Source organism: Equus caballus, chromosome 5 (assembly GCF_041296265.1).
Source record: "Equus caballus isolate H_3958 breed thoroughbred chromosome 5, TB-T2T, whole genome shotgun sequence".
Lineage (NCBI taxonomy): Eukaryota > Metazoa > Chordata > Mammalia > Perissodactyla > Equidae > Equus > Equus caballus.
The window spans coordinates 13,611,676-13,634,365 of NC_091688.1; the positions used below are offsets into that span (position 1 = coordinate 13,611,676).

General features: G+C 44.4%; 1 long non-coding RNA gene across 1 annotated transcript; it reads right to left on the minus strand.

The window, feature by feature from the left end:
• Positions 1-13,600: 13,600 nt before the first annotated feature.
• Positions 13,601-17,577, minus strand: LOC138924014 (uncharacterized). The gene is made up of 2 exons (XR_011438472.1): positions 17,336-17,577; positions 13,601-13,946 (listed from the first exon to the last, which is right to left on the minus strand). It is a non-coding gene; the product is annotated as an uncharacterized lncRNA (long non-coding RNA).
• Between the last annotated feature and the right edge of the window lie 5,113 nt (positions 17,578-22,690).

Below are 22,690 nucleotides of genomic sequence, written 5' to 3' on the forward strand. Positions count from 1 at the left end.
AGTTAAAACCAATTAATCAACTGAGATTTCCATTATCCCATACCCTCTCTCCCCCTTCTGGTGCATAGCCAGGGATCAGAATTCAATGTCGGGTGTAGCCAGGAAATGCATTTTACACCCATTCACCAATGAGTTCTCTGGTCTTCAGCTTGAAAGCTAGTCATCCAGGGGTCAGGATGCTCCACTGGGGCCTGTGCCACCAGGTGATACTACGCACAAGACTGGGCTGCAGGCTGAACAACCAGAAGCCCTGACTGTGAAGACAACTGGGCTACTACGAGGAGGATGTGTGACGTCTCTTTGGCACCATGGAAAGACACAGGGATGGGCGGAGGGAGTGGAGAGAGTAGAAGCGGCAAAGAAGTGTCTTCCTATGTCATGCTCTGGGGGAACGCCAAAGTCCTGAAGTCTGACCCCAAAGGATTACCACATTTTAGAGGAACATCAAGGAACAGATCTGAGCAGTGGGAAGAGACGAGATCGTGAGAGCCTCAAGTGCCCCTCTGGCAAGGAGAGTGGATCTTGCTGCCAGGAATCTCAGGGCTAGAATTCTCTGTAGCCGCCTCTCTCCTTTCACCGTATTTATTCCTTTTCTTCACTGGACCATGTCCCTCAAGAAAAAAATGCAAAGATGGGCTGCCCAGTTGTAGGAAGGGTGTGTAAGGCCCCACTAAAGTCAAGTGGGCTGTGAACCTACGGGAAATATCAAAACTGGTGCAAAAGGAGGAAGCGAATCTCTTCTGAGGAAGGAGCTGCTAAATTAAGCTCTGTGGGTTGTGGCAGAATTATTGCCCCCATTTGAAAGCCAATTTCTACCCTGCCCATAATGGGTCCTCCAAACCATTGGCCCTTCAGGAGGGTCGACCAGCTCTCTCTTAAGGGGTGATCATTGATGTCATGGGCCTGAAACCACTCTACTAAGTGAAAATCACACCACCACCAGCTAAGTTCCTACCCAGAAAACGAAGTCTGTCCAATTTAATACAACACCCATACCCATATACCTTTGATGTACAGCTGGTGACGATCTGGGAACACAGAGCTACAACTCGTGTCACCCTTGTCAGTTTCAAAACCCACCTGAGTGTCATGCACTACAGGGAAAGCCCTAGCAGTGTGGGCAGCTGAGAACAGCATAGGCACCATAATTTACCAAACCACCCTCCAAATCAAGCCCAGTGTTAAAGTCAGCCCATGACTTTGAGGAATTGACATGGTCCCTTCCGATGATTCAATGATCCCACCACCACCACCTTCTTCCTGAGATCTCTAGCTCTCCAGGGAGATCCTGGAGTGGATGTGTTGTCACTACATCAGATTATCCTTCACCACATAAAGTACTGAGCAACAGGAGAACCACTGGAAATAACGGTTTCTCCGATACAACTCTGAGAAGAGACGGTGTTTTTATTTCGTATGGATCTGGGGTATGTTCAGAGAAGGAGAGGCAATGACCTTGTCATTCTTTGCTGAAACGGATTTCCCAGAGAGTCATATATCTAAGTGACAAAATCAGCTGGCACGTGTGGAGCATCTGCTCCTGAAGACGCTGTGATCCAGGTGAGTGTGCTGGAGGGCAGCAGGTTAGGGTCTCCTGGTATAGAGGACTGAGACACAGAAGCGGGTCTGTCTGTCTGTCTGTCAGGGAAAAGTGAAAGGGCGATTCAAGAACAACAACATAGAGGGGAGAAAAAACCAAGAAATGTACCTTCAAAATGACCATTTATCTTTGGAAACCATAAAAGTAAGTAGATCACACCATTTGGGTCCCAAGTGGTGTGGCTTTGTCGCCTAGCCCAAGGGGGTGGAGAAGTCCTGTGGCTATGCAAATATGGAGAAGCCGAGGAGAGGAACATTTCACATTTATGTGTCATTTTACAGCTGCTTTGACCCATGTGATTGCAGCTGATGCTCACAACAACCTCTGAAATAGACAAGAATTACCACCTCCATTTCACAGATGAAAATACGGAGTCTAAGGGGGGTTAAATGACTTCTTGAAAGCCACACTCTTTCTAAGTAGCAGAGCCTGGATTCAAACCTGGGTGTTCTAACTTTAGATTCAGGGCTCTTCCAGCTATGACAGTAGTTTTTAAACTGTGTACCCAACAGAACATCCTCGGAGAGGAAAGGGATCCTGGCATCCCCAACTCCCACTCAGATGGGAGCAGCTCCAATTTCATTTGCCTTATGTATTGGTGTTCCATTCAAGATTTTGTTTGTAAAACAGGAGGTTTCATATAGGTTGGAACGTCACTGCACTCTGCCATTATCATTCCAAAGGAGAATTCAGCCACAGGACAAGGAGCCCCCTTGGAACATGTACAAGGAAAGGAAGGGTGGAGAGACCAGCTCCAGGCAAACTCCTTGCATGCACATGCTCTGCATTTCCTTCTCTTAGAGTGGGAAAGAAAAGAGCTGAGGCCTGTCAATTTGGGGAAGGATTTCCTGGCTGGACATCACGGGGTGCTGCCTGGTCAGCTTTGTGGACCTCCTCCAGACAAATCTAAAGCCCTCAGCAGACTCTGAGTCACAGTCCATCCAAGCTTAATCAGCTATTGCAGCCCATGCCTGGTAAGCAATGCTTCTAGGCTCCTCCACACTCAGCCTCCAGTGAAATGATGCTTATCCCAAGGGTTGGCTTATGCTGGGGCATCACCCATCCACGGTGTGGGGCCACTCAGGGTGTCACCCCCACCAGCCTGAGCCCAAGACCTCCCAACAGTTTGTCCCTTTCCTCCGAGCTCTTCTTTCAAACGGCTCTGTCTGCTCTCCTACCTTTCCAGGAACCCTGCCTAACACCTGCTGGTTTCAGCTTCTCTAACAGGGGCTGTTTAGAAACAGCCTCCACTGACCCCCAGCTTCCCAGCGGGCAAATATTCTGGTTTACCAAGGGCCTCCCGGAGCTGTGTGGAGTCGGGCAAAGCATTTAATGTTGGGTTTGGACCCTGTAAACGTGAACTCTTTAGAAGCTGCCTGCTGCAGACGAAAGACTTGGCTGAGGTCTGCCTCTGCCGATCATTGTGCTTGATGGACCTAAATGCAGCCTTTTGTTCAGGCTTTACGAAGACTTGCAGCTTGTTTTGTCACTTGTTTTCGCATCTCTCTCCTTAAACTGTGTGTGATGGGAAAGAAATCAGACAGACCTGGGTTGGAATTCCAGCTTTGCACTGACGAACTGTATGGTCTTGGCCCGGCTCCTCGACCTTTCTGATCTTCCTTTTCCTCGTTTATATAAAAGAGATTATACTAATTTAACCACTGCACAGGGTTGGCATTTTGTTTTGTTTTGTTTTAAATGAAGAATAAATGAGATACGGAATCCTGTACAGTGCTTGGCACAGAGTCAGCTTTAAATAGATGCTAGTTTCTCCTTCCTCATTAAGGATAAAAACCAAGACTTATCCACATTGGTTCCCCCAAAATCTGCTATGGGGCTGGCACATCATATACTCTTGATAAATGTTTGTTGACAGTCGGAATGAATAAGGAGTGACTCAAGAGGGCAGACACGAAGCTGATAAGACAGGCCACAAAGAGTTGCCAAAACTTGTTGAGTCCCAAACAAATAACAGTATAAGAAGTTGAGAAGTGAGAAATGTGCCCTAAAGGGGCAATCAGATGCTGAAAGTGTCCAGTGTTCTTTATAATCGTGAAACCTTTGAAATAACCTAAACGTCCAACAAAGGGGACTGGGTACATTAAAGTGATTTAATACAATAAAATACTGTACACTCATTTTTAAAATGTAAATTTAGAAGCATTGTTTTATAAAAATACCCAAAACATATTTTTAGGTGAAATGGTGTGTTATAAAATTACACTCTTGTAAAATTATCTATCTCTCTTTTGAAAGAAAGAAATGCCTGGAAGAATATTAAAACAGCGGTTATATCTAGATGGTGGAGTTACAGTAATTTTTATTTTGTATATTATACTTTTCAATATTTGAATTTTTTAGGAGTATCATTCTTATAATCAGGAAAAAAATTTTCTTTTGGAAAACCTAAACATATAAAGGGTATAACAATCAGTGGGGTTTTTTTCTTTTTTGGTTGTAAATGTCAAAACCCACTTTAAACTCATTTAGATGTATTTGGAAGGCTAATATGCTTGCAGGAAGGTCGAGGTGTGGATGTAGCTCATGAAGAGCTGGACACGGATCTGCCATACTGCATCTCTGGGTGCTGATATCATTCTTTCTCCTGCGGGCCAGCTTCCTCCACATGGAGGGAAACACCATCTTGATGAGTTCAGGCTGCTATTCTCCACCACAGAGAGAAAATGAGCACTGTGCTCTATGGTCCCTAGGTCATAAATTCCCAGCATACACTGCAACTGGCCTCATTGGGAAGGCTGGAGGGAGAGGGGTGGCCAGGATTGGATTGACAGTTGTCAATATCAGAAGCAATGAGTGAGCTTTCCTGACATGTCCCTGTGCTGGTGCAAAGATTCATCTGAGTCCTCAAGGAGCTTATGGGTCAGCCAAAGGGCTGATTGCTGGTTGGATAGAGGCAGCAGCTTTTGTTGTTGTCATTACCTTACCTCTCTTCCTGGGCACCTTCCATCACTTCCATCTAAGCACGGAGAAATCTATCTTCTAAAAAATGATGGATTTTCTTAGAGTGTCTTGCATGAAACAATCAGAGCTCAATAAGATGTTCAGAGGTTTCCATCCCTCTGTGCATTCCCTGCTTCATTTACTTACTTAGGAGATGGTAATTTAATTTCTTTCCAAAATCAAGTGACTGTGTCTAGAAAATAAACACTTTTAAATACAGTAGAACCTCATGACATCATACCTCACCATTACATTCATTTTGAAATAAGTTATGTTTTGGAACAGGGTCACTATACTGTGAGCCCCTGGTGGTCAAGAGCTATGCTTTAGTCGTCTCTGAGCCTCAGTTGCTAGTGCAGTGCTGGTCCACATAGGTACTCAGAGGCTAAGTGTACTCAGAAGTCTGTGGTGCATTCTTCACATATTTGTTTCTTCAGGTTTCTGTTAGTGTTTTTTTTTCTTCTTCCCTACCTTTTTTCTGTCTATTAAGGATGCCGCACATTTCCCTAAATCTTCTTCTGATTCCTGCAGTAAATCATTTTCAGAGTCATGTTCTTCCTCTGAGTCTTGGGATGATGTTCCCTCTACCTTGTTCTACAGCATTCTCCCGCATAACTCATTTTTGACCTCTTTACTCATCCTTGACCAAGGTAAGATCTATCCTCCTTCCAACAGAGAGGCTCTTTGAGCTCCCTTGGGTTGGGCTCATTGTCCACTTGAGTATTGGCTTAGTCCTCTTCTTCAATCTACAGATGGGAGCAGGTTCATGGGTACAACTCCCAGCCCACTATAGGAGATTGTCCTGTTCTTGCAGTGGATTTAATCCAGACTGCCAGCAAACACATTGCCCTGGAATATCTGCTAGTCCTCAGCCTATTTCCTTTTGCCCCAAAACAATATAGCACAGATGCAATCATATTTCCAAGATGCATAAAAGGATTTTGGTAAGGCATCATTTACCTACAGTTACTTGTCTCATCCCTTAACAGCCACTGCAGTGAAAGCACAGCCTAGCATGTTTTCTTATACTGATACTTAGTACTTATTGAGCCCTGAGCAGAACAAAAGAGCATCCTTCCTTTTCTACTTAGTATAAACAGCTATAGAGTGAAAAAATCCACCAAAAATGACGTCTGGCAACATGTATCCCCATTTCCATGGCCATGTACCATTACTATGTGTTATTTACCTTGCTTTTCAGTATGGACTTGTTTTTTAGTTGCAAGTAAAGGGATATGCATCAACAGTGGCTTAAATAATAAGCACATCTGCTTTTATTGTTTGTTTTTTTTTCTTTCTGCTTTTTCTCACCAAATCCCCCCAGTACATAGTTGTGTATTCTAGTTGTGGGTCCTTCTAGTTGTGGCACGTGGAATGCCGCCTCAGCAAGGCCTGACGAGTGGTGCCATGATCACGCCCAGGACCTGAACCAGCGAAACCCTGGGCCGCTGTAGCTGAGCGCACGAACTTAACCACTCGGCCACGGGTCCAGCCCCGACATCTGCTTTTATTAAACAAGTCCAGGTGTACGGTCTCAGGGATGGTCTGACAGCTCAACTGTGTCATCAAAGGCTCGGGCTCTTTCCCTCTTTCTCATTCTAACTTCCTAGACCTACTGCTTTTCATCTTCTTGCATATTGCTTCGTGGGCTTAATGTGGCTACCTCAGGTCCAGGCATCTCATCCACACTCCAGACAGGAAGAAAGGGAAGAGGGATGGCCCCAAGCCTTCCTTCAAGTCTATCCCTTTTATGGGAAAAGCAAAACATTTCCTGAAAAACTCTCAGCCAACTTTCATTTTATGTCTCTTTGGTCCCAGCTGGTAAAATTTTACTCCTAACAGGAAGGGAGGATGGGAAAATGAGTATTCTATAAAGAGAAATAGTATAACCATGACTGGGTTGAAGTTATCAATCTTAATTCATTCCCTGAATCAAGGTACATTGCTGCTACACATGACTGACATCCATTGTCATTCAAAGAAAATTAGCATTGTGTTAGCAATGACTGCTGACAGTCAAGGGCAACCTTGGCAGCATTATTTTTAGCTGTGGTAATGGTAGCTGTAGCACTGACCAGTGCTTTCCTAAGATAAAGCTACTTTGAATACAGTGACATGATGTGTGGTTTTGATCACCGACAATGAATATGGAGTCAGTGGAACTGAATATTACCTAGTACAGCCTACTTAAATAACAACAGCTCGGCTTATTGAACTTAAGATGACTACAGAGAAGTCAAATCAAATAGTGGTTATGTAATCTTCCTTTCCAAAAGCAAGTAATTTCTGAATCCAAAATATAAGGAATTATAAATATCGTTTGCATTGGTTATTCAGATATCTCCAAGCAAGTAAATTCACATATTCTGAAGAGCCCTTTCTAGTCACATTTCTACTCAATTCAAAGTGAAAGTATTTCTTGGATTGTGGCTCCCTCTACCCCAGCAAAGACTGCAGAGGCCCATTGCCTACAACTGTTTCTTCCTCCTCCCAGTATTATCTTTCAAGTTCATCCCTTAGTATAGTTAATTTTGGTATTAGAGGGCTTCTATTAGGGCTCACAAGGTGAAAGACAGAGACTTAAGGTGATCAACCATTCAGATTGCTTAGGACTGAGGCTTTCTTAGAAAGCAGGACTTGCAGCACAAAAACCAGGACAGTTCTAGGCAAACCAAAACAGTTGGTCACCCTAGAGGTTATCACCAACATGAGAGGGGTGAGCGAGAGGGGGATGGAGAGGAAGGAAGGAGAGGGAGAGAGGACCAGGGGAGTCTTGGCCGTTCAACCAGCTCTAAATTTTATGACTTTTCCTACCATTTTAATAACTGGAGTTCTTGCACAGCAACTCACCAGTGATACTTGAACACATCATTTCTTTACGTTCTTTAGTCTTCCAACCTGTACATTATTGCCCATTTTTCACCTCCCAGGTCTATCCCACTGTAAACATTTTTTCCCAGTTCCTATTCCTGTTCACCAGATTCAATGGTATTGTAAGTGAATGCTTTGAAGCCCACCCTGCTCCAACACATAGCAGTATAGATAAAATTTAAAGGAGAATTTAAAAAGTCATAGCCACACTCAAAAATGAGATACATATATGCCCATGGTCCTGGAACAGAATTGAAAGGCAAAGCGATGAGTAGAGGCTGAGCTGATGGCCTGCTGGGCTCTGGATCTAGAAGTAGGTAGCAGGAGCTGTGAGTTTCGCTTCTGCAGATAAAAGTGCATCACTGGGAAAGTGCTCCACGGTAGGCACGGCAACCAAAGCCACATTGAGAGCTCACAACCGGAGGCCAGGACAGGGCTTCCCTGGCTTGTGAAGGGAAGCTGGAAAACCTACTGTCCACCACGGCCTGGGGCGTAGGTTAGTGCCTTGAGAACCAGGTTCAAACATGAGCCCTGGAAGGGAGATGCATCGAGAAAGAAAAAGAAAGCCAGGGTAAAAACCTCCCACATATGATGATCCTGTAAACCCACTTTAAAATACACAAAGAAATCTTACACCAAGGAAGATAGTCAATAAAATCAATAATTGGAATATGAGTTTTTCCAGAAAAAAAACCCAAAAAATTCTAAAAAGACTCGAAAATATGTACATTTAGAATCCTTGAAGAGGTACACAAAAGTATTATATCCTTAAAAAAGGTATATGCCACTGATACATTGTGCCATTAAAACAGAGAGAAATGAAATAAACACAGGTGGATATAAAATTAGAAATTATATATATAATATGTATACATAAATAGAAAGATATAACCATTGAAATTTAAAAAAAAAACAACTCAGTAGGATAGATTCTAAACTAAACATAGTTGAAGAGAGAATTAACAAGTTGGAATTGGGAGGAATTTACCCAGAAGGTAACAGCTTCATAGGGGTCACACAAATAAGACAGAGAATGACAGGTGCTGTGGTTATGGATTGGCGGCTCAGGAAATGCTTGTCAAAGGAGACCTTTGAGCAACGACCTGACCAAGTAAGGATGTGAGTGATGAGAACGTAAAGAAAAATAAATCACAGACACACAGTAGTAATAATACCTATTTTCCAAGTTGTTGTGAGGATCAAATTAAGTAGCATACATAAAAGCAGCAAGCCTAGCACTTGACACGTAATTAGCAACAAATGTTAAGACTCTGCTTCCCTTCCTAAGGACCGGAGTTAATAGAATTTAGCATTCTGCCTCTTCATTGAGCGGGCTTTGGCCACCTCTGCTGGAGCCCAGCATCATTCCAGGGGACTTAAATTGGCTGACAATTTTTTGGATCTAATAGTGGTGGGTTTAGCTCTTTATGATAAAGTGGCTGGAACGTTGTCAGCTGTCCATATGTCTATTTTTCCTTTCTGTATTTCTCCCTTGAGTGCAAAGTCTATTTCCCCCTCTAGCATTAACTAAACAAGGTAGTCACGTCCAAAATATAAAGATGACATTTCAATATATCCAGCTAGCCTGACCAGTAGTTTCATTGCAAATCTCAAAATTTCATGAGTGCAACTCTAAGCATTTCTTGCCATTATGTCTTGTCTGGAGCCTTGAAAGAACTCCTAATAGAGGTCACTAAAGGGAGAGAGAGACAAAGCCACCCTCTTTCTGAGCATGGAGACTTTTCAACTCGCAGGCCCATGATGGAAACATTCCCTAATAAAAAGAACAAAATAAGACTGGTTCACAGTGAATAGCAACAGAATGTTCCATCAGACAGAGAGCAGCTTCTTGGGACGTGGGAATCTGAGAGACTGGCCTGTATTCAAAGAAAATGCCCCCAGAGTGATAAAGAGCAAGTCCTGGGGGCTCAGCAACATCCAAGATTTCTTGCTTCAAAATGGGGTGAGTTCCCTGCCAAAGCCTGGGGGTGGGGCCTGGGTATCCTAGAAGCTGAACTAGGCTGGGATGCGAGACTCCCATGGTCGAGGACATTAGGTGTAGCAGCTTCTCTCTTCCCTGAGGAGGCAGACAAGGGAGGCTGTGATTAACCAGAAAGGAAAAGCCGGAGTTCAGAGCGTGTGTTTGTTTGTCTAACCAGAAGAGGGAAAACATATTCCTCTCTCTCTGAGGCTTTGGTCAGGAAATGGTTGTTTTAAGAAGGAAAGAAGGAAGAGGAAGAAGAAACATCCTTTTTTGCTGTGGCTGAGACTAGCATTTGCACTGGGCTCCCAGGGTCAAGGCAGGCTGATGGATGTCGGGTAGTGATCCAGGGAGTTCCCTCAGCATCTCAGCCCTGCCCTCGCCAGTGCCATTGTCCCACACTAGCAAGTCTATACAAAATAAGTCTGCCCCTTCTTTATTTTGAGGGTTGTTTTTTTTTTTTTTTGCCAAAAACTGCACATCTCACCAAGTATGAATTACTTAATAGAAAACAATAAGGAACTGAGCATTTCAACTTTGGATCAGTTGAAGGGCAATGATTGTGCTTGGATGGGAGAAAATAACAGGAATTGCAGGGATAAGCAGCAGGATTTTAACATCTGCCGCGTCCCACAGAGCATATATTCCCTGATACCTTCTGTGTGTTCATGTCTCCTTAAAAATCAAAATAAAAGTTAAAAAGCAAATGTTTAGGGTGAGATTAAAGAGAAAATTATTGCACACCAGCAAAACGAGAGTGTGATGTAGGCACGAGCATGGGCATGTGCGCCGTACCGTCATTTTGGCGGTCTTCACACAGGCACAGATGTTTTTCAACGTGCTTGTCCATCTCCCACACACATGCAGCTTGAAATGCATCTTTAGTAAGATTTCAGTCCCTGTGGCAGGCAGGTAGGAGAGACAAGTAGAGAAAACTTCAAATCGAGAATGGGGCATTGTTCAGGTATCAATAGTTATTAGGCAGGGTTCCTGCATTCCAGTAGGTGCCTTACGTGTCTTTTGATTAAATCAGTGCAGGGCACCATCACAGCAAGTAGAAATCGATTTGATTCCTTTCCTTAGGGACAATCATTTTCCTGGTAGCCCTTAATCACACCATATAACCCGTTGCCTACACACAGAGACCTCCATAGCATCCACACATGTTGGAGTAATGAAATAAGCTGTAGTTTCACAGTTAAATCCTTTTTAAATCTAGTTCCTCATTCTAATGAGAGACACTGTATTGATCTATGTTCTTTCCTTATACTTCGATATATATGTTTGGTTTTTTAAAATTCATCTACTTTTTAAAGTTAACTCCCTCTCCTCATGTGATCCTCCAAAAACTACAGCCCCTTGCGACAGCCGGCAGAGTCCTCTGAGCACAGATGTGACTATGACAGCCCAGTACTTTCAAAGGGCCTTCCAGGCCACATGCTGTGCTGGTCTCTCTTCCTAAGCCTCAGCCCTAATAGCGAAGGCCTGTGTTCCAGATCCAGAACTCAGACTCTTGTGTCTGTGATTCCCAGAGAGTGGGAGGGCTGGGAAATGGGGCCCAGAAAGGAAGTCACTTGTTCAATATTATAGGGCAAAATAGCAATTGAGCCAAACTAGAAACTAGAGGTCCGTGGTTCTAAATGATCTTTTTGAGAAGCACATTTTCAAATTAAATTAGAACAGCTTGAACAGCTCTGTGCGGGGATTTGTGTAGTGCTAGTGAAGAGCAATCGTATAAGGTGCACGTTAAAAAAACAACAAGGAGCAGAAGCAGATGGTCCAATTTATCTATTGAATTTAACTAGGAATACTCATTGGAATAGCTAATAATGTGACACTACATGGAAAAATTACTATGCCTCTTGGATGAGACTCAGGAGTCATCATCACCAGTAGCCGACCTCCTTGGCTCCTGACGAAATCAACAGTGAGTTTAGCAGCTGCTCTGTTATGATAATTCAGCTACTTTATTTCTGTTTTAATCAGAGCAGATTACTTTTGACCAAACTAGCATCTCTGGATATAATCTACACAGTGTGACCTCTTTCGGTTAGTGAGAAATGGTTCCCTCCGTTCATTTTATGTTTGTGCTGAACTAATTTGTCGTGACCAATATTATTGTGCTAATTATATAAGTGCAGTTGTTTCTTTCAGACAATTTCTGGTATGAGAGCTCTTGAAAGTGCAACACAGAAGAAAGAATAAAATGGAGCAGACACATAATTAGGGAGATTATGAAAATCCTTTCCCAGCTATAAAAAGGTATTTGAAGTATAGGAATTTTGAGCTTTGTATTACGATGCCTGCATCCTCTTCTGGGCCAGGTTGATCCTTCAGTTCCATTGTGGTAAAACCCTAGATGCATACAGGCGCCAGGAAGATAAGGTAAATGAGTGAAACAGGCAGGGTTCAAGGGCGCTCCTGCTGCGTGCGTCATGTGTGAGGACCTTGCAGGCGGGGACCAGAAGGAGGGACTGCTCCATCTGAAGGAGGCTGCCTGCCTCAACACCGTGATGTCGTAAGGGAATGAGGCCCAATGTCGCCAGAGAAGCCAGAACTCTGGACTTGAGTGAAGTATCCTGATTTTTAAGTGCCACTAATTTTTTTTTTTAATACTGAGCTGGATCAAATAAAATTTATCTGAGGGTGGGATCCAGTGGGCTGCCATTTTGTGACTCCCCCTGTATTCCATACAAAGGTCATTCCAGTAACAAGAGGCTTAGAAATGGTCTACAAATTAGCTGGAACACACACCACATGGCAGGAAGAGGTAGACGATCTCCCCTGCTTGCTGACTTCTCCAGAGTGGAAGAAGATTTCTGTGGATCCATCTAGAATCTTAAGGAGCAGCTGTCCTTTTGGCCCCACCAACCGTGACTCCCCAAATCCTAAAGCAGCCACACACTGAAGAGACTTCTTCCCTCTTTCTGCATCATTATTAGACACAGATGTGCCAGGAGACATGGAAACCACGCAGCCCACCACACCACAACCCACCACCGCCCCTGCCTGGCACCCCACCCTCACCCCAAGGGTCCCTGGGGAGCCAGTTTGTGAAGCGTGAAAGGCAAACACCCCTGACCCTGTTTCCTTCTTTCTCTGAGTATGAGGGCACTTGAAATGAGGTGGAAAATTGCTAAAAATGAAGGACGTCCATGCCCTCTGGTTGGTCCTGCTCTAACTGGGAACACACGGGCCATCTGGGCAGACAGCTGTTTTAGAATCAAGGCCTAGTACTGACTATCATCAAGGGCTACTTGATGCTCATACTTGTGTTTGAGGCCTGAGTTCTTGAGTCCCCCCCTCCGGGCTTGCCCTTTCATGCCGGTAGCTGTTCTGCCTCCCAAGCTCCAAGCTCCTCCTGCCTCTCAGTCTGGTTTTGACTCTTAACACCAGTGCTCCTACACAGAGCACACAACTCCTGCCCACCTCTTACCCAGCAAAGACCCCTTATTTGTCTCCACCTCTATCTTGGCCCAGACTCCCCCGGCCTGGCCCCATCCTCTGCTCCCAGTTTCCCACTCCATCCTCTCCATGTTCTGTCCAGAGATGGAAAGCCGTGCTGCTGGGACTGTCCTGTCCCTCCCGGAAACACCTCATGTCTTCTCCTCAAAAGGCTTGGGGCTAAAGGCAGCACAACACAAAGCCGTGACTTGCTCATTTCCACTACGAATTAACAGTACAAGATAGCTCTAAATTGTAGCAGGAGAGAGAAAGGCTGTAAAATGCTAGAATCCATTATCTGGGGAGATTTGCGAATTTCACTATTTCTCAGAGTGGAAGGGGAAGGCCAGTGCCTGGAATGGGGTTGAGCTGGGAGGAGGGAGCCCTGACTGGGGGCCGTGAGGGGGACAGATTGGCTTTAAGACCAGCCTTCCAGACTCTGCCCTGTCCTCTTCCTGGACAGCTGGAAATGGAGATATCCTATTAGGAACAAGTGTGGGCTCATTTAAAGAGGTTTTAAACAAGGCCAGGCCAGGCAAGTTTCTATAACGCCAAACTGTGGAAGGGCATTGTGAATCCGTGAGAGGGCCCAGCCTCAGAATTCAGGGGCTTGGCTTCTGGTCTGTGGAAGGTCCCGCAAAGTACCAGATTGCTCCAGGTCTTCTTCAGCTCGCTGAGGATATAGAAGGTGGATCGGATGAAGTATTAGTTACCTAAGATAACATAGCAAATTAACCCAAACCTTAGCAGCTTAAAACAACAAACTTTTATTATTTCACAGATTCTGTGAGTCAGGAAGCCAGGCACTGCGTAGCCAAGTCCTCAGAATCAGGGTCTCGCTGAGGCTGCAATTAAGGCGTCAGCTGGGGCTGAAATCATGTCAGGGTTCAGGGCGGAGAGGGTCTGCTTTCTAGCTCACGCAAGTGGTTCTTGGCAAAATTCAGTCCCTCTCTGAATCCTAGAATGAGAGTCTCAGTTGGAGCAAGAGCCTCAGTTCCTTGCTGGCTGTTGGCTGGAGGCCTCCCTCAGTTTCTTGCTACATGGATCTCTGCACAGGAAAGCTCACAACATGGCGGCTGGCTTTCATTACTATCAGCAAGAGAGGACAAGCAAGAAGGAAGTCAGAGTCTTTGTGACATCCCATCACTTTTGCTTTTTCTGTCCCTTAGAACTGGCTCACTAAATCTGGCCCACACCCAAGGGAGTGGAGTACACCAGAGCATGAATACCAGGAGGCAGGAATCACTGGGACCTGTTTAGAGGCTGCCTACCACAGATTCTCTCCAAGGCCCCTCCTGGCACTCAGATGCTGTGAATACTCCCCCTCTCTCCCCCAGAAAGAGGCTGCACATTCTGTTTACAACCCCAGCCTCCAAGACTCTCCACCAAGTGCCTGAATGGCTCTGATACATTCAACTGGAGTTAACCAGCACGAAAAATGTACTCAGACAAGAAAGTCGTCTTATCCAAAAGAGTTAGATTGTAAAAAGAAGACATTGCATTTTCTCTATTTTTGTGGCATCTACCATCAGAGGACTCTGCTGATAGACTAGACATCTTTTCAGAGTAGACAGGGAAAATATGTCTTTGTTTAGAGCACTTCAGAACCAGATCTCCAAATCCTGAGGACTGTTGGGTTGATTTGAATTAAATAAGATAAACTCCTCGGGGAAAATGGAAACTAACATTGCTGTTTGTTCATCACACAAGCATTCTGTAAAGCAGCCGGGGATTGTTTTTAAGAATCTGTTTTAATCCAATAAAAGTCTGTATTTCCTTTACTAATAGCCCTCTTTCCAATTGTGGTAACTGTAAACCCTTCATTTTTTAATGACTCTGGAGCTCCTCTAGCTGGGGAAGCCATCCCATCCATGTGCACATACATATTCACCACGTTGGAATCTGCAGAAAACTGAGCCTCAGTCGTCTCTGACCTCTGAAGGAAAAGGCTGTGACCCAGGTTCCTGCTTACAATTCGTATGCTTTCTAAATTTGAGGACTCCTGAGCAATACATTTGGACTTTGTGAGATTTTAGTCAACCTCTCTCAGTTTTCTTTTCATCATGCTTAAGGACCTGAGACTTACAGATAGTTTGATTTGCAGCTGTCAAAGCTTTTTACGTGCAGTTCCTTGTTCATTCTCTCAAACCTTATAAAAAGACAGATTTAGTTCTTTACCAGGAGGTAGCACAGCATAAAGTACGTGGACTTTGACATCAGACAAGCTAGATAATAATCCCAGATCCGCCACTCCCTAGCACTCAGACTTCCGGCAATTACTTCACCTCACAGTGACTCAAAGGGTTCTTGTCTGTAAAATGGGATCACAGACACCTATCTCGCAAAACTGTTTCAGGATTAAACGACACAGATATATCGATATGAAGTGTTTAGTGTGGTGCCTGGAACGGGTTACTCAATAAATGTTGGTTTCCTTTAACGCTCATGGGGAAACAAAGGGAGATCCTGAGAGTGTCTCCAAATGTTCCCCTAAACAGGAACAAGGAGGAAATGGGGTCCCTGAGTCTAGACCATCAGCCTTCAGTGCAGTCACTTCATGCACCCCCTTAGCATCATCACCAAAATATCCTGCTTCACCACTTTAAGCTATGTAAGCTGAGCCTGAAATGCCACAAAAGAGACATACTGTCTACGCCACTCCTGTGCCCTCAAATAAGGGCAGATTTGCTCTCAAGGTGTCAAGGTCAAAAGAGCATTGTGGGTCATATATGTGGAAGCACTGAAATGCCCCCCCTTTCCAAACATATGTTAGACTGGGTTTTGTGTTTGAGTCTCTGCCTTGGAATAGATGAAAAAAAGAGAGCACATATGAAGACCGGCAGTAGGTTCTCTGCGGAGGTCCCCCCAACAAATAGCTCCCCTCGCTGACTCACGCAGTCAGCTGCATATTTGGAATTTCCTCTCCTTTACCTAGAGAGTGGTCTGAGATTGCCTCAAGCCGTCCAGAAGTAGCTTTGAAGGGTAGGCAGCACAGGACATGCACCATGCCCTAAAGCCTGGCGTCAAGGAAGGCACTGAAGAAAGGCAAGGAGAAGCCACGAAGATCCTAAGTCAAGCCTGGAGGAGGAGGCATTTGGAAGCAGAGGAAATCCTGGCTCTGGGGCCTGGGGCCCGGGGTGGGGGTGCCCTGGCCCATTTCATCAGATGTGAGGGACACAGTGCACTGGCCCAGTGGTTTCACTTGGCCGCTGGAGAAGAATTATAAAGGTCTTTGCCAGCTATAAAAATAAAAGTAAAATAAATGGGCTGAATGTTGAATATTCAACAAAATTAAGAAAAACAAAGATTGAAATCTAAAGAAAAAAAGAGAGGTTGGATGGTATCCTTAGTTCCAGCTGCCCCCAACTTTGCCCCTCCAAAGTCCTCCTCTCCAGGATTCGCCTCCCCCCGCAGCTTTTGCTCTCTACTGGGACTCCCTTGTGGGGAACTCGCTGCTCTCTTGCTGTCCCAGCTGTGAGATCCCCCCTTAAATTCATCCTAGGGTTCACTAGGAAACACAACCAAGATCACGAAAGAGAATATTCCAAGCGAGCGAAGCATTTCAGAGTGCAGACACAGCTTGGCCTAGGATAATGCGCATCCGGCACACACCGGCCAGGCTGACATAGCTTCTTGTGCAGTTTCTTTTCTCCAACTCTACAGTATTCCAGGAGACTCAGCCAAAAATCCCTCCTTTTCGGTCCTTAGGTGTTGCATCCCATCTGCCCTCTCCTTTCATGCCCCACTTCCTTCCTTTCTCTGCCACTCCAGGCATCCTTGCCAACGCCCAGTGGTTATGGAGAGAGCTGGGGCGCCTCTCCGGACAGAGTCTATCTTCCAGTGTTATCTGGGATTGTAGTGGTATTTGTAGAAAAAGCCTCCCCAGATAAATGCTACATAAAGCGATGCTCCTGGGTTCACAGTGCCCCACAGCTTGTGGCTGATGCATTTTTCAGTTAGGGAGTAACTGGCCCCTTCTAATTTTCTCAGTCCTCTTTCCTCCAAGTGTGTAATAATCTGCAGACAAAAGCTCAAGGAGAGGAGTATCCAACACGATGGAACCACAGTGAAGGATTTCACCGTTACAACCCTTTCCCTCCCATTCTCCTCCCCAGCCATTTATCTGTTTTGAGATTTGGTTTTTATGTAAAAAATATATCTTAATGAACTACATATATATACACACACAAATACATATATATATATATTTTTTTTTTTTTTTTAAATAAAGAAATGCACTGAGAAGATTCCTCCTCCTCTACTTCCACCTGCCTCCCCGGCCCCCTCCCCAGATCCCTCAGGTGGGGGGCGTTGGCAGCAGAGCCCTCAGTGGGAGGCCAGGTGGAACCACCCCAGAGAGTCAAAACCACATCCAGGAAGCATTTACACAGCGCTCTTCTGTGCAAGACACAGAGCCCGCCGCAGGTTTTCCGTTTCGGACCTAATTCTGACTCCTCCAGTACGAACCGCCTCCTCACCTGTGTTTCAGGGTGTCTGTTCTACAGGCAACTTTCTCGAAAAATCACGCGTTCGTCAAGCTCCTTTCCAGTATACCCTTCCTCGTCTTTCCCTTCCATCTGGCAACAGAAGACATTTTCTGTCCTCTTAGAGAACACTGGCATGACACGCGGCTCCTGGGGGAATTCTTCAAAGAAACAGACTCTTGCTTGATCCCCGACCTGCTCACACAACACAGTCCGCAGCAGGAAGGCTCAGTCCTGGCCCTCGGCCGCGCGTCCCACCCACCAAGCACAGCCTTTTAGAACTCCGGGAAGGCGCCGGACCTCAGGGCACTCAGGAGACACACAACACCCCTGTCTCAGGAGGTGATCTGGGTGCTTTTAACACTCACAACACCTTTGTAAGCTAGAAAGTGACTTTTTTTTGGAGGTTACTCTCAATAAATGGTAAAAACAGAAACAACCTTTAACCAGCTATCAAACTGTAAGTTATTCCACCTGGTCTAGCCCCGCAAGCCTTAGACCGGCCTCTGCAGCTGCCTGATCTCTACCTGGGCATCCAGGTACGGGCTCACATTCCACGTGTCCAAAGGGAACTCCTCAGCTTCCCCCAGACCCTATCCTCCTGCCCGCCTGTCTGCGGCATTTCCAGGGACCCCTGAGGGGTCCTCAGGCCTCAGGTCCTGAGGCTGACCCTCAGGCCAGCCCTCACAACCTTCCCTTCCTCTCCAATCACTAAGTCTTAAAATTGGAAACATTTTATCTCTTAAATACGTGTTCATAAACTCCTTCTCCTCTCCATTCCAGCAACCTTTGTCCTACTTCAGGTCCTGTCAGGTTCTCCATGCTGTCTGCACATTAGAATCACCTGGGCAGCTTTTTTTTTTTTCTTTTTGAGGAAGATTAGCCCTGAACTAACATCTGGGCAGCTTTCCAAAAAATTTCACTGCCCAGCTTCCACCCCCAGAGATTCTGATTTAATTGGGCTGGATTGGAGAAGGCATCATACTCCTTTTTTAATATTCCCCAGGAAATTCTAATGTGCAAGCAGGGTTGAGAACCACGGACCTGCAGGATGAAGTCCAAGCTCCTTCCCATGGCACCCAAGACACCCCCCGCCCCCCACGAGGCTCCCGCCCAGCCTCACTCTGGCCCCTCCATGCCTTCATGCTCCGGCAACGCTGAACTGCGTGTAGTTCCCACCACCACTCCATTGTTCCTGCCGTTCCACAGCCTGAAACACCCTTCCAACTCGTCCAGCATCACTTCTCCTACTACCCTCAGTGGCTTCCCCTGCTCCCTGGTGTTCCACGAAACTTTGGGTGTGTCTCTATTACTGAACATCCACATTTTTTTACGGTGACTTGTGTGTCCATCTTCCTTAACCAAAGGGAGATACTCACTCACATATGGTTACTTCATGGAGCCCAAAGCTGCTGAGAGCAGAGCTGGGCCCCTCAAGCACTGTGACCTGACTTGGAAAGCTGCCTGGGACCGAGGCACTTCCTCTTAGTCGCTCTCTCTCACTGGGGTTATATGTCCTCAGGTCTTTGTTCACTACTTGTGGATCTTCTTGGCAGACAACATTCGCTACCTCTGTGTGCCCAGATGGGTCAAAAATGGCCACTCCACAAAAGTGAGCTCAACTCCTGAGGGCACATGTTCTCACTTGCAGTAACACTGATTAGCATCCTAAATGTTAATTCCAAAGTCCCAGAAAAGAGAATCTTACTGGCCTAAGGATTCACCTCTGTCCCAATCAGCTATGGCTAAATATGGCTGCTGCATAAGGAGACAGATCTTGGAAAAATGGAGATGAATCTTGGGATGGGCAGACACCCCAAAAGGTGATTATGCTGCAAGAGTCAAGAGATTCTTGAACCATGTGATAAACGGGTATAGATCAGCCACAGTGAGTGCAGAGTGAGCCAGACAAGGAAACCACTATTTTAGTCTCAGATGTCAAGGAAGGCTTCACAAAAAGCTGACACTGGACCTGGACCTTGAAGGATTTTGCCAGGCACAAGGGAAAATAAAGGATACCCTAGGTAAAGACAATATCAACAAGATACCTGGAAGGTATGTTTCCATGTAAAAGTGCATGGAAGGGACTGACATGGTGCCAAGATGGTGGATTCAGCAGGTGGGACTAGAAATGTGGGTTTGGTCCAGACTGTGGGAGTCTTCGAGTGCCAGGTTGAGCCTAGTCTTCACGGCTCAGGAGGTGGGCTCCTCCCGGGAGATCTCAATCACTCAGGTGAGGAGAAGGTGAAGTGAGCAGACCCAGAGAGAGGCCCTGCCGGTCTGCCTTAGGGTAATGGGTAGATTCTTACCAGACTTTCCAGTTGAAAGAGCACTTTGCCCGTGATACCCCAGCTAATCCTCACAATACCATCGTACTGCAGGTAAGGCTGGCTTTGCTTTTACTCATATTACTGAAGAGGAAAGTATGGTTCAGTTCAGTTAAGCAACTTGTCCAAGATCACACACACAGCTAACCAGCAGAAGCATGACTTCAATGTAAGGCTTCTGACTCTAAAATCTGTTCTCAGTCCACTGTACCAGGCTACGCAGCAATGGAAAGGGCCAGCTAAAACTGTCTTGAATTATGATAGAGAAAGGGAAGGGATAATTCCAGGAAAATATTTTCACTATTGACTAATGATATCGAAAAATGCTCATGGTGTATACTGACTGGTGCAGAAAAGATTGACTATAAAACTACGTGAGCGTTGTAGCACTAATCTTTCTAAAAGTATAAACAGGTGTTGAAAAAGTGCCAAAAGGCAAAACATCAAATTGTTTTTGGTAATTCTTATTTTTATCTAGATAATTCTTATTTTTATCATTGTATCCTTCTATGTCTTCTAAAATTTCCACAATGAAATTTTATTATTTTAAGTGAGAGAAAGAAATTTCATTATAAAAATTATATATTCTCGTAGGAAAATAGTCAAATAGTATTATTCCAGAATTTTTCTAAACATAGAGAAGCTAATTCCATTTTTTATTTTTTATTTTTATTTATTTATTTTTTTTTTTTGAGGAAGATTAGCCTTGAGCTAACATCTGCCACCAATCCTCCTCTTTTTGCTGAGGAAGACTGGCCCTGAGCTAACATCCGTGCCCATCTTCCTCTACTTTATATGTGGGACGCCTACCACAGCATGGCGTGCCAAGCAGTGCATATGGCCACACCCGGGATCCGAACCGGAGAACCCCGGGCTGCCGAAGTGGAACGTGTGCACTTAACCACTGAGCCAACAAGCTGGCCCCCTAATTCCATTTTTTAAAAACACAAACAGAGGCATATTGTACATACTGTTCTTCATCTTGTTTTGTTCACTTTATGTCTTTCCCGTATTTTCACATCAGGACCTGCAGACCTCCTTTGTTCTTGAGCAGTTGCGTGGAATTACGTTGAATGGATGGATCATAACTTATTCAACCGATCCGTGTTTTAGACATATTTAAGATGTTTTCTGGTTTTTTCAATATTATGAATTATAAATACCCTATATCCTTATGCATTGCCCACCACTTTATTGTATTTGAACAATAACTACCTAGCAGTGGAATGACTGAGTAGAGGCGCAGGTGTAATTACAATTTTGATAGATGTTGCTAAAATGCCTTCACCTTCACTTACTATAGGTTAAAATTTTCTTTAATCTGTGCCAACTTGATATGTGTAAGAAAATGATTCTTATACAAAATGCTTATAAAGAAAAAATTTCTATCATTGACCAATACAGAGTATACATTTCAACAGTCCAAAATACATGAGGTAATTACACGATCCTCTTAACCAAGATTGTGTAACTCAGGGTTGTAATATTTTCCCCCAGTGTCCACTTACAAAAAACTACTGTTTATTGTTAATTGTCAGTGTATATCTAGTAGTGAAAGCCCAATCCTATTTATAGTAGGACATGAGAGTCGTCTTATGACATAAAATTGCTATGGTTCATGGCACAAGTTAGTAACTAAAATTTTCATCCCTGCGATTGGATGACCTCAAAGAATGCACCATGGTAGCAAAACTCAGTTGAAAACAAGGAAGATTGTCACAGAGGGACATTCTCTGGCCCAGGCGAGCCTGGACCACAATCCACAGAACAATCAAATGCAGGAGTGAGCAGGAGGGGCCAGGAAGCGGTCTGGGCAATCAGCTGAGCACATTTCAAAGGGCTGCCGGTGGAGGGCCTCCTGGCGACAAACGCTCCCAAGAGAATTGTGCTTCTTTCATGAAGAAGCCCAGGCCTTTGCTGGTTGGTTTGTTTACTCGCTTGCTTGCTTCTTTGTTTTTTAGCTGAGTTATGAGCTGAATCCAGATATTACTGCATTGCCCACATATCCATTCAAGGGATAAATTTTAAATCATCATGCAAAAGATCATCATGCAGGAAAAATTTGTTAAATGACTTCATCATCTCAATAGATGCCAAGAAATAATTTAAATCAAATCAACATTTATTCCTTTTGAAAACTCTAAATATTTTAACAAGAAGCATTTCTGTATTAAAAGTTCTGTTTACAAAGAATACAAAACTTCAGGGCCAGCCTAGTGGCATAGTGGTTTAGTTCACGTGCTCCTTTTCAGCAGCCTGGGATTCTCAGGTTCAGATCCTGGGCATGGATCTACACACCGCTCATCAATCCATGCTGTGGCAGGCATCCCACATAAAAAATAGAGGAAGATTGGCACAGGTGTTAGGTCAGGGCCAATCTTCCTCACCAAAAAAAAAAAAAAAAAAAAGGAAAAGAAACCAAAACTTCGAGCCAATGGTATAATAAAATGGAGAATCCCCTTGAAGCAGAAGCACAGCCAGTGTGCCCTCTGCCATCATTCCAGTTGGCACAGTATTGAAGTGCTGACAACAAGTTCTGAGAAAGGCAAGAAACAGAGGCATCTACACAGGAAAGGAGTACTGTAATTAAAGTATCTTTGGGAGATAATATTACTATACGTATAAAGCCCCAGAGGTAACAAAGAGCTAGGGAGTATGAGATAAATCCACAAAATGTGGCATTATTCTTTAAACTAGTGGTACACATAGAAAAAGAGATTCCATTCTATAAGAGTAACAAAAAACCATAAATTCTTGAGTATTGACTCAACTTGGAGTAAAAAGAATTTATCTGTTCAAAGAAATGTAAAACACCATAGTAGGAAAAAGAAAGGGAGACAAAAAAGTGGAAAAATCTACCTTGCTTCTGGTTAGGAAAAGAATACAGTAAAGATAATATGTCTTCAATTAGGATGTGAATTTAATGCCATTAAAGTTCCCCTAAGATAACTTATACAACTAGACAAATAATGTGAAATTAGTTCAAAAGAAAGAGCCGTCAAGAATAACACAACCTTTTTTT